A 10846-nucleotide genomic window follows, 5' to 3' on the forward strand; every position below is an offset into this window, starting at 1 on the left:
GATATACATATCAAATGTTACAGAAAATTGCTGGGCACGGTGGCTTGTACCTGTAAATCTCAGTGCTTTGGGATGCTGAGGCAGGAGGATTTCTTGGACCCAGCAGTCAAGATCATCTTGGACAATGTAGCGAGACTCCGTCTCTTAAAAAGAAATTAATGCTGGGTTTAGTGGTGTGTGCCTGTAGTCCTAGCTACTCTGGAGGCTGAGGTAGGACGATCACTTGATCCCAGGCGTTTGAGGCTGCAGTGAGCTAGAAACACCCTATTGCACTCCACAAAAGTTACATAGAATTGAAAATCACATGAGATATTTTAATGTAAAAATGGATATATGTAGAATTTCCGTTATTTATTCAAGACAGAATAGCAAAGTAAAATTGTTAACATTTCTCTTATCACTAGACAAACCATTAACAGTGGGCCTAAGGAATCATCTTACTTTGAAAATACACATTATTTAGGGTTTTTTTTGCTGTCATAACATGCCAATATTAGATTATAAAAAAATGAAATCAAATCTCATGAAGATTTGTAGTACAAAAGAAACCAAATTAAAATTACATTTAATAGGTGATAATTTGACCTACCGAATTATTACAGTACTCAATGGCACACAGTGCAAAATAGAATGAGATTTTTATTTTTTAGATAATTAAAAATTAAAGTAATATCTCTATTCTTTTAAATTATTAACAGTATTTCATAATTCAGAACAAAGCATCTTTAAGGGAAAGCAGCATAATTTGTGTAGGTGTGTTTACTTTTTCTTGGGGACCTACTATAAAATGGCTTTTACTTCTTTGTTCTATAATTTGGATAATAATGGAAAGGAATAGAAAAATTATAGTTATTTCACTCTGATATGTAATATAACCTTTCTCTTCAGAAGAGCAAATTAATTATTTTTGTAAATCATATGAATTCACTTAATGGTTTTCTGATGCATAAATATATATGCACACCATTTACTTTACATTAAACCATTAAATTGAAACGTTAAAATTGCAATGATGATAGAATCTAATCTAAACTAATAGAAATTTGGTTTCATATTAGCAGATGAAGCTTCCTGCAAAAATCTACTCTGTACAGCCATCATATAAAGTTGAGCAAATGGGAAATAATTGCTTAAAGGCAATCTCCATAAGTAGCAATCAGCAACCCAACCTCTAGGTAGTTGAGAGTAGTAGTAAGATATTAAATACTGGCTTGCCGAGTGTATATATTGAGTACATCTATTATGATAAGCAAAAGGGTTTACCAAACACTTCCACACTCATTGTCATTTTATTCTCACAATAAATCTGAGAGTAAAGTATTATTTCTTCATGTTTTTGGTAAGGAAACTGAGTCTCATAGGAAATTAATGAAGCTTGTGGAGAAGGTAATTTACTAAATGATCAAGCCAGAACTGTACTTGGGGTATATGTGGCTCCATAGCCCATGATCATTCTACTGCATCTTTAAATGTAAAGTGAATACATGACCGACGTAAATTCTGTCAATTAAAAATAAAAACCATTAAAAGTTTAAGTTTTGAGTGGTTGTTGAACTTCCTATAAAAGTTTGAAAGAATAGATATTTAAAACAATGTATTCTTCACAAGTGTATCTAGGGGTAATCCTACTTAAAATGAGGTGTCCTAGCAAATTTAGAAGTATGACAGAAGTAATTATATCATGTTAATGTATTCACATAGTAGGGAGAGAATCAAACCAGTTAATTGAAACTAAACTAATTTAAACCTGTGGTAGGCAGAATTCTAAGATTGCTCTCAAAATTCCACTCACTGGTGTACACACCAGGTATAATTCCCTATACTTGAATGTGGGTGAAACCTGTGACTATGATAAGATAGTCTGTCTTTTGATTAGATTACATTATGTGGTCAATGGTGGTTGAAGATCGCTCCTGTAAGTAGGTTACAATTATATGAGGCTCTTTTCTGGCAGATCAGAGAGGAAAAAAATGTTAGAGAGATGTTGTTCTGCTAGCCAGTAAGAAAGTAAACAGCATTGTTGTAAATAGCATGGCTTATAGGGATTATGTGACAAGAAAGTGCAGTGGCCTCTAAGAGCTAAAAGACCAATAGTTACAAAAAAAAAAAATAGCCACAATCAACTAATGTGGGCCAACAACCACTGGGAGAGAACCCTAATCTTCAGGTAAGAACACAGCCCCAGCCAATACCTTGTTTTCAGCCTGGTGAAACCTGAGCAAAGGACCTAGCCATATGAGGCATGGATTCTTGATCCATGGAAACAGCCATGTTGTTGTAAACCATTAACTGCATGGTAATTTGCCACAAAAGCAATGGAAAACAAATACAAGTCCCTTGACTAGTCATTCAATTTTTATTTTGCATTCCAATTTGCAGATGAGCAAAGTGTGATCAGAAAGCCTAGTAAGGCCATACTTCTAACGTCTTGCTTTATATATCAATGTGATTAAATAATGTTTCAGTTATATTTCTATTGAGGTCAATGATGAAATTTATTTAGAAATATGACATCCTAAGATTTTTATGTAGAAAGCATTGGGGTTATGCAAGGGTTGAGAAAGAGAATATCAAAATGTGGATAAACATTCTAATTAAGAGTTTAAAGTGTCTTAATTAGGTAAAATAATAATAGATTTGATCAAGCAAATCAACTTAAAGCTCAGTTAACAAAGTATTTAATTGTAATTATTTTGTCAACTAAGTATAGCTCTCCAAAAATATAAGTCCTTAGGTATAACTTAGAAAATATTAGGACTAAGTAGTTTAGTATGGATAAAATAGTTTTGAAATTTATCCCATGCACATCTTCTTCCATAGAAAGGAGAAAATCTTTATAAAAGTCTAATCAGTATTAAAATGTCACATTACATTATTCACTACTCATCTAACCCAAGTCCTTTTTCAATGGGCCTAAAGCAAAGTGATTCAGTAATGTGACTTTGACAATTCAAAAACATGAGAAAGACAGTCTTTAAAACAGCACAACTACTTTAAAGTAAGCAGTGAAAGATGCCAAAACTTTTGTTTTGTAGCTTAACATAGCTTCTCTCTTTAGTTTTTATTTTCATGTAAATTTAAATTTACTGCATCTTTACTACTGTATGAAATAAAAATCATTATTATGCTTTTCTCCTACTGTCATACATTTCTATAGTATAATGAACATTAGAGAATTTTTATCACATAAATATGCATATATAGCAAATACTCAACTTGAAGTATTGTAACAAAAATGCCAATTAGATTTCTATATTATTTGTAATGGTGTGATTCTAACTTGTAAAGAAAAAATATATCTTAATGCTTTTAAATTTTGTGAATAAGAAGGACCCTGAACCAGTTAAAATCACATTTTGGAATCTCATTAATCATATCTTATAAGTACTGAAGCACATACAAGATTGCTCTGCAATATTTTCTTCATCTATCCTTGGTTCAAATCATCTGAAATAAATAAATGAAAAAGGTTACAAAGATTGAGTACTTGACTAATAAATAATATGTTTTAATATAATTTATGATATACAGCCTATTATTAACAAAAACTATTAATAATGCCAAATACATGAAATTTGATTTTAATATAACATAGTCTTAATTGAATAAATTTACTTCTCACAATTTTATTATTAATTAACCAGTAACCATAGATGCATACTTGTCTTTACACAATATATAGAGGAAATGTTTGCTTTTTAATTACCATATATGTAGGTTACATTGAATTTCATTTATAATTTTAAAAAGTGAAACAACTTTTATTCATACCAGGTAAGAGATGATATTCAAAAGAATATAAATCTTATAAATCAAGATAAATGTTGATCATAGTTTAATTTCAGAGCATCTGCCCTGTTTACAACCTCAAGTGTTTCAAGAAAAGTAGAAAAGTTATTAAAACAACCAAACGCCGCATGTTTTCACTCATAGGTGGGAATTGAACAACGAGAACACATGGACACAGGAAGGGGAACATCACACACCGGGACCTGTTGTGGGGGAGGGGGAGGGGGGAGGGATAGCATTAGGAGATATACCTAATGTTAAATCACGAGTTAATGGGTGCAGCACACCAACATGGCACATGTATACATATATAACTAACCTGCACGTGGTGCACATGTACCCTAAAACTTAAAGTATAATAAAAAAAAAAGCCAAAGCTAACAAAAACCAAATGATCAGCAATCCATTCAATTTTGAAAGTTGAGTGCTTATATCCCAAGGTAATAGATTTGTTATTTTAATGGTTGTGACTATAAAATACATGTATGTTCAAAAATATAAACATATATAAACAAGGAAATGTGTGTGCATTTCTCTTTCCAACTCCAGCTTCTAGCCCTGTAGAAAAGAGATAAACATTTTCAGCATTTTCTTGTATATTTTTCCAGGATATATATATATATATATATATGTCCAAAATTTATGCAAGCATCCATGCAGAGTGGTACACATTTTTATTTGTGATAGCTGAAAAGTAGAACAAACTGAAATGTTTATGAACAGGTGGTTTACCCATACAATAAAATATAACTCAGTAATAAAAAAGGAATGAAGTGTTGATACATGCAACAACATAGATGAATCATATGAAGCTATACAATACCATTGAATTGCGACATGTTTTTTAAACAGCTGCATAATGCCCCCTTGTGTAAAAATAATATTATTTTGTTAGTACTAATGTTAGTACTAGTACTATTTTGTTAGTATTTTGTTGGTTACATAGTTTCCAGTTTTGTTTTTACTATTACAGACATTTCTGTGATTAACATCATTCTATACATTTGTTTGTACATATATAAAAGAATATTTCTAAAAAAATGTAGCACTCAGATTTCTTGGTTAAAAAATGAGCTCATTTTAAGTTTTCATATATAGTATAAAATGTTCCTTAAAATAATTGAACTAGTTTACAACTAAATTGTGTTTATTTATCTTTGTGTATGTTTAAACTGTTTTAGGTAACAGAGCCATAAAATGAGCTAAGAATACAGCAGTAGACATAACAAGAAAGGTGACTGTCTGCTCTTAGAGTGCATTTATTATAGTAAGGGGCACAAGCCAAAAAATTATCCAATAAATCAAAAGATTTTAGGTAGAAAAGCAAATAAGACAGGGTGAGCTGATAGAGCATGATAAGGGGACAGGGGAAGTTAGATTAGGTGACATTTGTGCTGAGACTCGAATAACAAGAAATGACCAGCCTGTTGAAGATATGGGGACAGAGAGCTCCAGGCAGAAAGAATAAAGGTAAGGCATGAGTTATATTGGTATGTTTGATAAATAAGAAAAAGAAAGAAAAATAAAAATAAAACACCACTGTAAATAAAATATAATGCATATGAAGGTGAGCGAATACCAGTGAGGTCTTAGAGGTTGGCAGCGAATAGAACCTGATAAAATAATAAGAAACTCTATATTTTTTCTGAGCACAATGGGAAGACATTGGGGTTTGGAAAATGAGAAATCACAAGACATGATTATTTCAGGAAAATTCCTGTGGCTAATGATTGCAGAACTAATTTTCAGAGGGCGAAAGCAGAATCAAGAATTCTATCTAAAAGATTTTTACAGTATTCCACTTAATATAACAACATATTAAAAGATAGAGATGGAAAAGCTAAAGAGAGGACTGATTCTAACTATATTGTGGGTAGAATTCCTGATATGTTGAATGTGGTGTGTGATAAAAATAATCAAAATTTGTTTATAACCAGTTAGAATTAGTCTTCTTTCATTGATCATTATTTTCAATTTTTTTCTAGCTCTCTTCAGATATTTTTAATAGACTTTAATATTTAGAGCAATTTTAGGATCACACCAAAATTGAGCTGAAGGTATTGAGATTTTCCATATACCCGCTACTCCCACACATGCATAACCTCCCCCATTCTCAAAATTCCCCATCAGAGTGGTACATTTGTTATAATTGATGAACCTAAATTGACACATCATTATTACTCAGAGTCCATAGTTTACACTAGGATTCACTTTTTGTGTACGTTCTATGAGTTTTGGACAAATGCATAATGACATATGTCCACCATTATAGTATCATACAGAGTAGCTTCACCACTCTGAAAATCCTTCTGCCTCCACCTACTCATCTTTTCCATTTCCCTAATCCTGGGCAAACTGAATTTTTAATTGGCTCCAATATTCCAACATTGTTGTGCCTTTTCTAGAATGTCATCTAGCTAGAATCATATAGTATGTAACTTTTTCAAATTGGCTTATTTTACTGAGTGACATGTGGGCATTTTAACTTCCATGTCCTTCATGGCTTAATACATCATTTATTTTTAGCTCTAAATAATAGTCCATCATCTGGGTGTAGCAAACTTTATCCACTTTATTTACTCTAAGCCCCAGATTTATTATTTATAAAATGGTGAAATAAGATTACTTATATAGATGAGTCACAATATGGATAAACTAAAATAGTAGTTGTAATTTTGCACTTACATAGATGAGTCATGATAGGGATTAAATTGAATAATATTTTATGCCATTTAGCACAATGTCTGGAATATAATAAGAGCAAAACAAATATTAGCCATTAGTATTAATAGTGGTAGTATAACAGTAGTAGCAGTAATAATAGTAGTAGCAGCAGTAATGGCAGTAGTAGCAGCAGTAGCAAAGTTTTGCAGAGTATCTAGTATCTTGTTAGGTATAAATTGATTATAAAGATATATGGACAGCTCAGCATTACAAAGTTATAATTCAAAGTGGGTTACATAAATATGGATTTGAAGGTACCCTGCAAAAGTTATGATTGTTTGTAAAATTAAGGCTTATATTAGATATGAATGGAATATTTCTGAAGGTTTTACAAGTCATAAAAATTTTACAAGTTAATGAACAGGTTATCTACTAGAATTGTTGGTAACTAGGCAACTGTGTCTGGGTAATTAATTTCCATTAAGAATATAATTTTAAACATGACCTTCTGGCACATTTTCTTCTACATGTGGGGGAAATAGTTTTATAGTCTTTTTGCAATAATGTTTTAATATATTTATATCCAAGTGATGTTTTTACTAGAGTTCATATATAGAAAATTTTCCATCTTAGTCCACTTGTATTGCTGTAGCAAAGTACCCAGGGCTGGGTAATTTATAAAGAATGGTAATTTATTTCTCACAGTTCTGGAAATCCAAGGTGAATGTGCTGGCAGATTGGGTATCTGCCAAAAGCAGCAATCTTAATAGTGCTTTTGCTTAGCCCATAACTTGGTATGTTGAGTTTCCATTTGAGTCTCTACTTCAAAGATGGCATCATTTTGTTGTATCTTCCAGAAGGGAAAAACACTGCAATCTCACATGGAAGAAGGAACAAAAAGGATCAATCCACTCCGTCATGTCATTTCATAAACATCTGCCCTCATGACTTAAAACATCCTAAAGGCCCCACCTCAAACTTATCACATTGGTGGTTATGTTTCAACATATGAATTTTGAAAGACACATTTATCCCGTAGTACTATATTTTATATGTAAGTGAGCAGAGTTATCTATTAGTCAAAAGGCTGTATGCTCTTATCAACTGCAGAACTAGATCCACTATAGTACATTTGTATATCATCAGTTTTACTGGCAACATAATTATCAAGGTAAATGTGTACCTTGAATGAGTTTTCAATTAAAAATAATGAAGTAATTGATAATACAAAGAATTTCATGTGTAATCTGTGGCCTAAATGTTAATCCTGCCGATGGGAGGAAGGCAGACTGGGAGACCATTTAAAAATTGCCCTCTTGATTTTCAGTGATGTTCTTTGATTACTGCATGTAATGCTTTAATGAATTATATTTTAATAGCCTTATTCATTACAGTTTACATGCCACAGAATTATGAGCGTAGAGTTCAATGATTTTTTTTTAGTAAATCAATGAGTTATGCTGCCATCCATGACCATAAATCAGTTTTAGAAAATTTCCATCACTTCAAAAAGTTGCCCCATGCTCATTTGCAGTCTATTGTCACTAATCCTTCCAGCCGCACACAACCAATCTGCATTATGTCTCTATAAAGAAGTCTTTTCTGGATATTTAATTTTAATAGAATCATATAAAATATAGTATTTTGCATTGATTTATTTATCTGGTTGGAACATCTCTCCTCTTTGACTGGTGGATATAGTCCATTAGAATGTGTTGCAGTAATTGATGTGATTAGATTTATGTCTCAAATTTTGCTATATGTGTGACTATTTTATGTTTTATTTTCTTTTAAAAAATAATTTTTTGGTTGACAAAACTTGTATAAATTTGTCGTGTGCAGTAAGATGACTTGAAATATGTATACATTGTGGAATGGCTAAATTAAGCTAATTAACCTATGCATTAGTTCACACATTGAACACTTTTTTGTGGTGAGAACACTTAAAATCACTCTTTTAGTGATTTTCCAAAAACACATAAATAAGTATGCTGAAGAGATGTCTGCAGGCCTATGGTTATTGCAGCATTGTTCACAATTTCAAGGATATAGAACTAACCTAAGTGTCCATCAACAGAAGAATACAGAAAATGAGGCATATATACACAATGGAATATTATTTAGCCTTTAAAAAGAATACAATTCTGCCATTTATGACAACATGAATGAAGCTAGAGGACATCGTATTAAGTGAAATAAACCAGGAAAAGAAAGACTAATACTATAGGACCTCACTTACATGTGCATTTTAAATAGTTAAACTCCTAGAAGTAGAGAGTAGAATGGTAGTTAACTGGGGCCAGGGGAATGAGGTGGAAAAATATTGGTCAAATAATACAAAATGTCATCATATAGGAGGAATACATTCAAGAGATCTATTGTACAACAAGAAGACTGCACTTAATAATCTATATCTTTTTTTTTTTTTTTTGAGACAGTCTCACTCTGTCACCTAGGCTGGAGTGCAGTGGCAAGATCTCGGCTCACTGCAACCTCGGCCTCCCAGGTTCAAGCGATTCTCCTTTCTCAGCCTCCCATCTTAAAGGGCATTCTTTATTTCTTCAAATTATGTTTTATATAAAATGTTTTAGTAACCATGGCACGATATAAAGATACATTTAGAAATGCTAATTGCAGAATACATTTTTTTCCCAGAAGAAATGTAGCTAAAAATAAGTTCTTTTGAACAACTTTCATCCTGGTTTGGAAGTAATTGGTACATTTGCAATTATTATTTCATACTTCTTTTATACTGTTATCAGAGGATATTAAGGACTAGGATGCTGAGAATAAAAACAAAACAGAAAAAGCTTAATCAAAGATAACAACTGATGTATTACTTTTTCTTTACAATGATTTTTCCTGTATATAATCAATTGCTTGTCAAGTAACCAAAGGCACATCTTAAACAGATTTACAGGTTACAAACTCAACGGCTAAGGAACCCCATGGTAGTTGAGGCAGTATTGCACAGGGTAGAGGACAAGGTTATCAATACATCCTAAAATAAGTGATTGAAACTCAAGAAGTCATTTCATATATGAACTGGAAAAAGTTGAAGATGTACATTAATTTTTCATGTTGCTATATTAAGTATGCATTTTAAAATAATACCAATAGTCACCAAAAGAACACTACCAAAAACAAATGTGTAATAAGGCATAGAAAAACTGTAGATCCAGAAACATTTCAGAAAGATAAATAAATTAGAAAAATAGCACAAACGGAAAAGACAAAAATAAGTCATAATATATAATCTTAATAATAAATATAAATGAATCAATGCTCTAGTTACAAAAAAAATTTGCTACAAGGTATACAAAAATTTTGTAAAAACTTGTTTACACTGATGTTGGGTTTGGATTGTTTTTGCCTTTCTATTTCCTTGAAGTACATAATCAGGTTATTTATTTGACTTCTTTCCATTGTTTCGATGTGGGTGTTTTCTGTTTGTTTGTTTGTTTTGTTTTGTTTTTGCTGTAAACTTCACTTTTAGTACGGCTTTTACTTAACTCATAGCTTTTGGTATGTTGAGCTTCTATTTTACTTGTTTAAAAATCTTTCAAATTTTTATTTTTAATTTCTTCATTGTCCCATTGGTCATTCAGGAGTACATTAAGTTCCATGTATTTGTACAGTTTCTGGAGCTCTACTTGCTATAGATTTCATAGTTTTATTGTGTTGTGGTTAGAAAACATACTTGATATGATTTTAATTTTTTGAATTTTTGAGACTTTTTTGTGACTGAACATAAGGTCTATCCTGGGAAATATTTCATGTGCTAATGCGAAAAAACATGTGTATGCTATAGCTGTTGAATCAAGTGTTCTGAAGTGTTCTGTTAGGTCAATTTGCTCTAGATCATAGAGTAGTTTAACTGTGATGTTTCTTTGTTGATTTTCGGCCTAAATGATCTGTCCATTGCTAAAAGTAAGGTGTTGAAGTCTTCTGTTATTATTGCATTGCAGTATCTCTTCATTTAGATCTAACAATGTTTCCTTTATATATTCTAGTGCTCCAGTGTTGAGTACATATATATTTACTATTGTTATGTTCTCTTTCTCAATTGACACCTTTATCATTATATAATGACTTTCTTTGTCTCTTGCTACAGTTTTAGACCAAGTCCATTTTATATTACACAAGCAAAGCTACTCCTGCTCCTAAATGGTTTCTATTTGGATGGCATATCCTTTTCCATCCCTTAACTTTTATTTTATGTGTGTCTTTATAGGTGGAGTGATTTTCTTGTAGAAAGCAACTTGTCGGGTCTTGTTTTTTAATCAAAATCAGCCACATTATGTCTTTAATTGAATAATTTAGTACATTTACAGTCAATATTATTATTAAATGTTAACAATGACTACTGTCATTTTGTTACTTGTTTTTTAGT

The sequence above is a fragment of the Pan paniscus genome, chromosome X (assembly GCF_029289425.2).
Source record: "Pan paniscus chromosome X, NHGRI_mPanPan1-v2.0_pri, whole genome shotgun sequence".
NCBI classification, from domain to species: domain Eukaryota; kingdom Metazoa; phylum Chordata; class Mammalia; order Primates; family Hominidae; genus Pan; species Pan paniscus.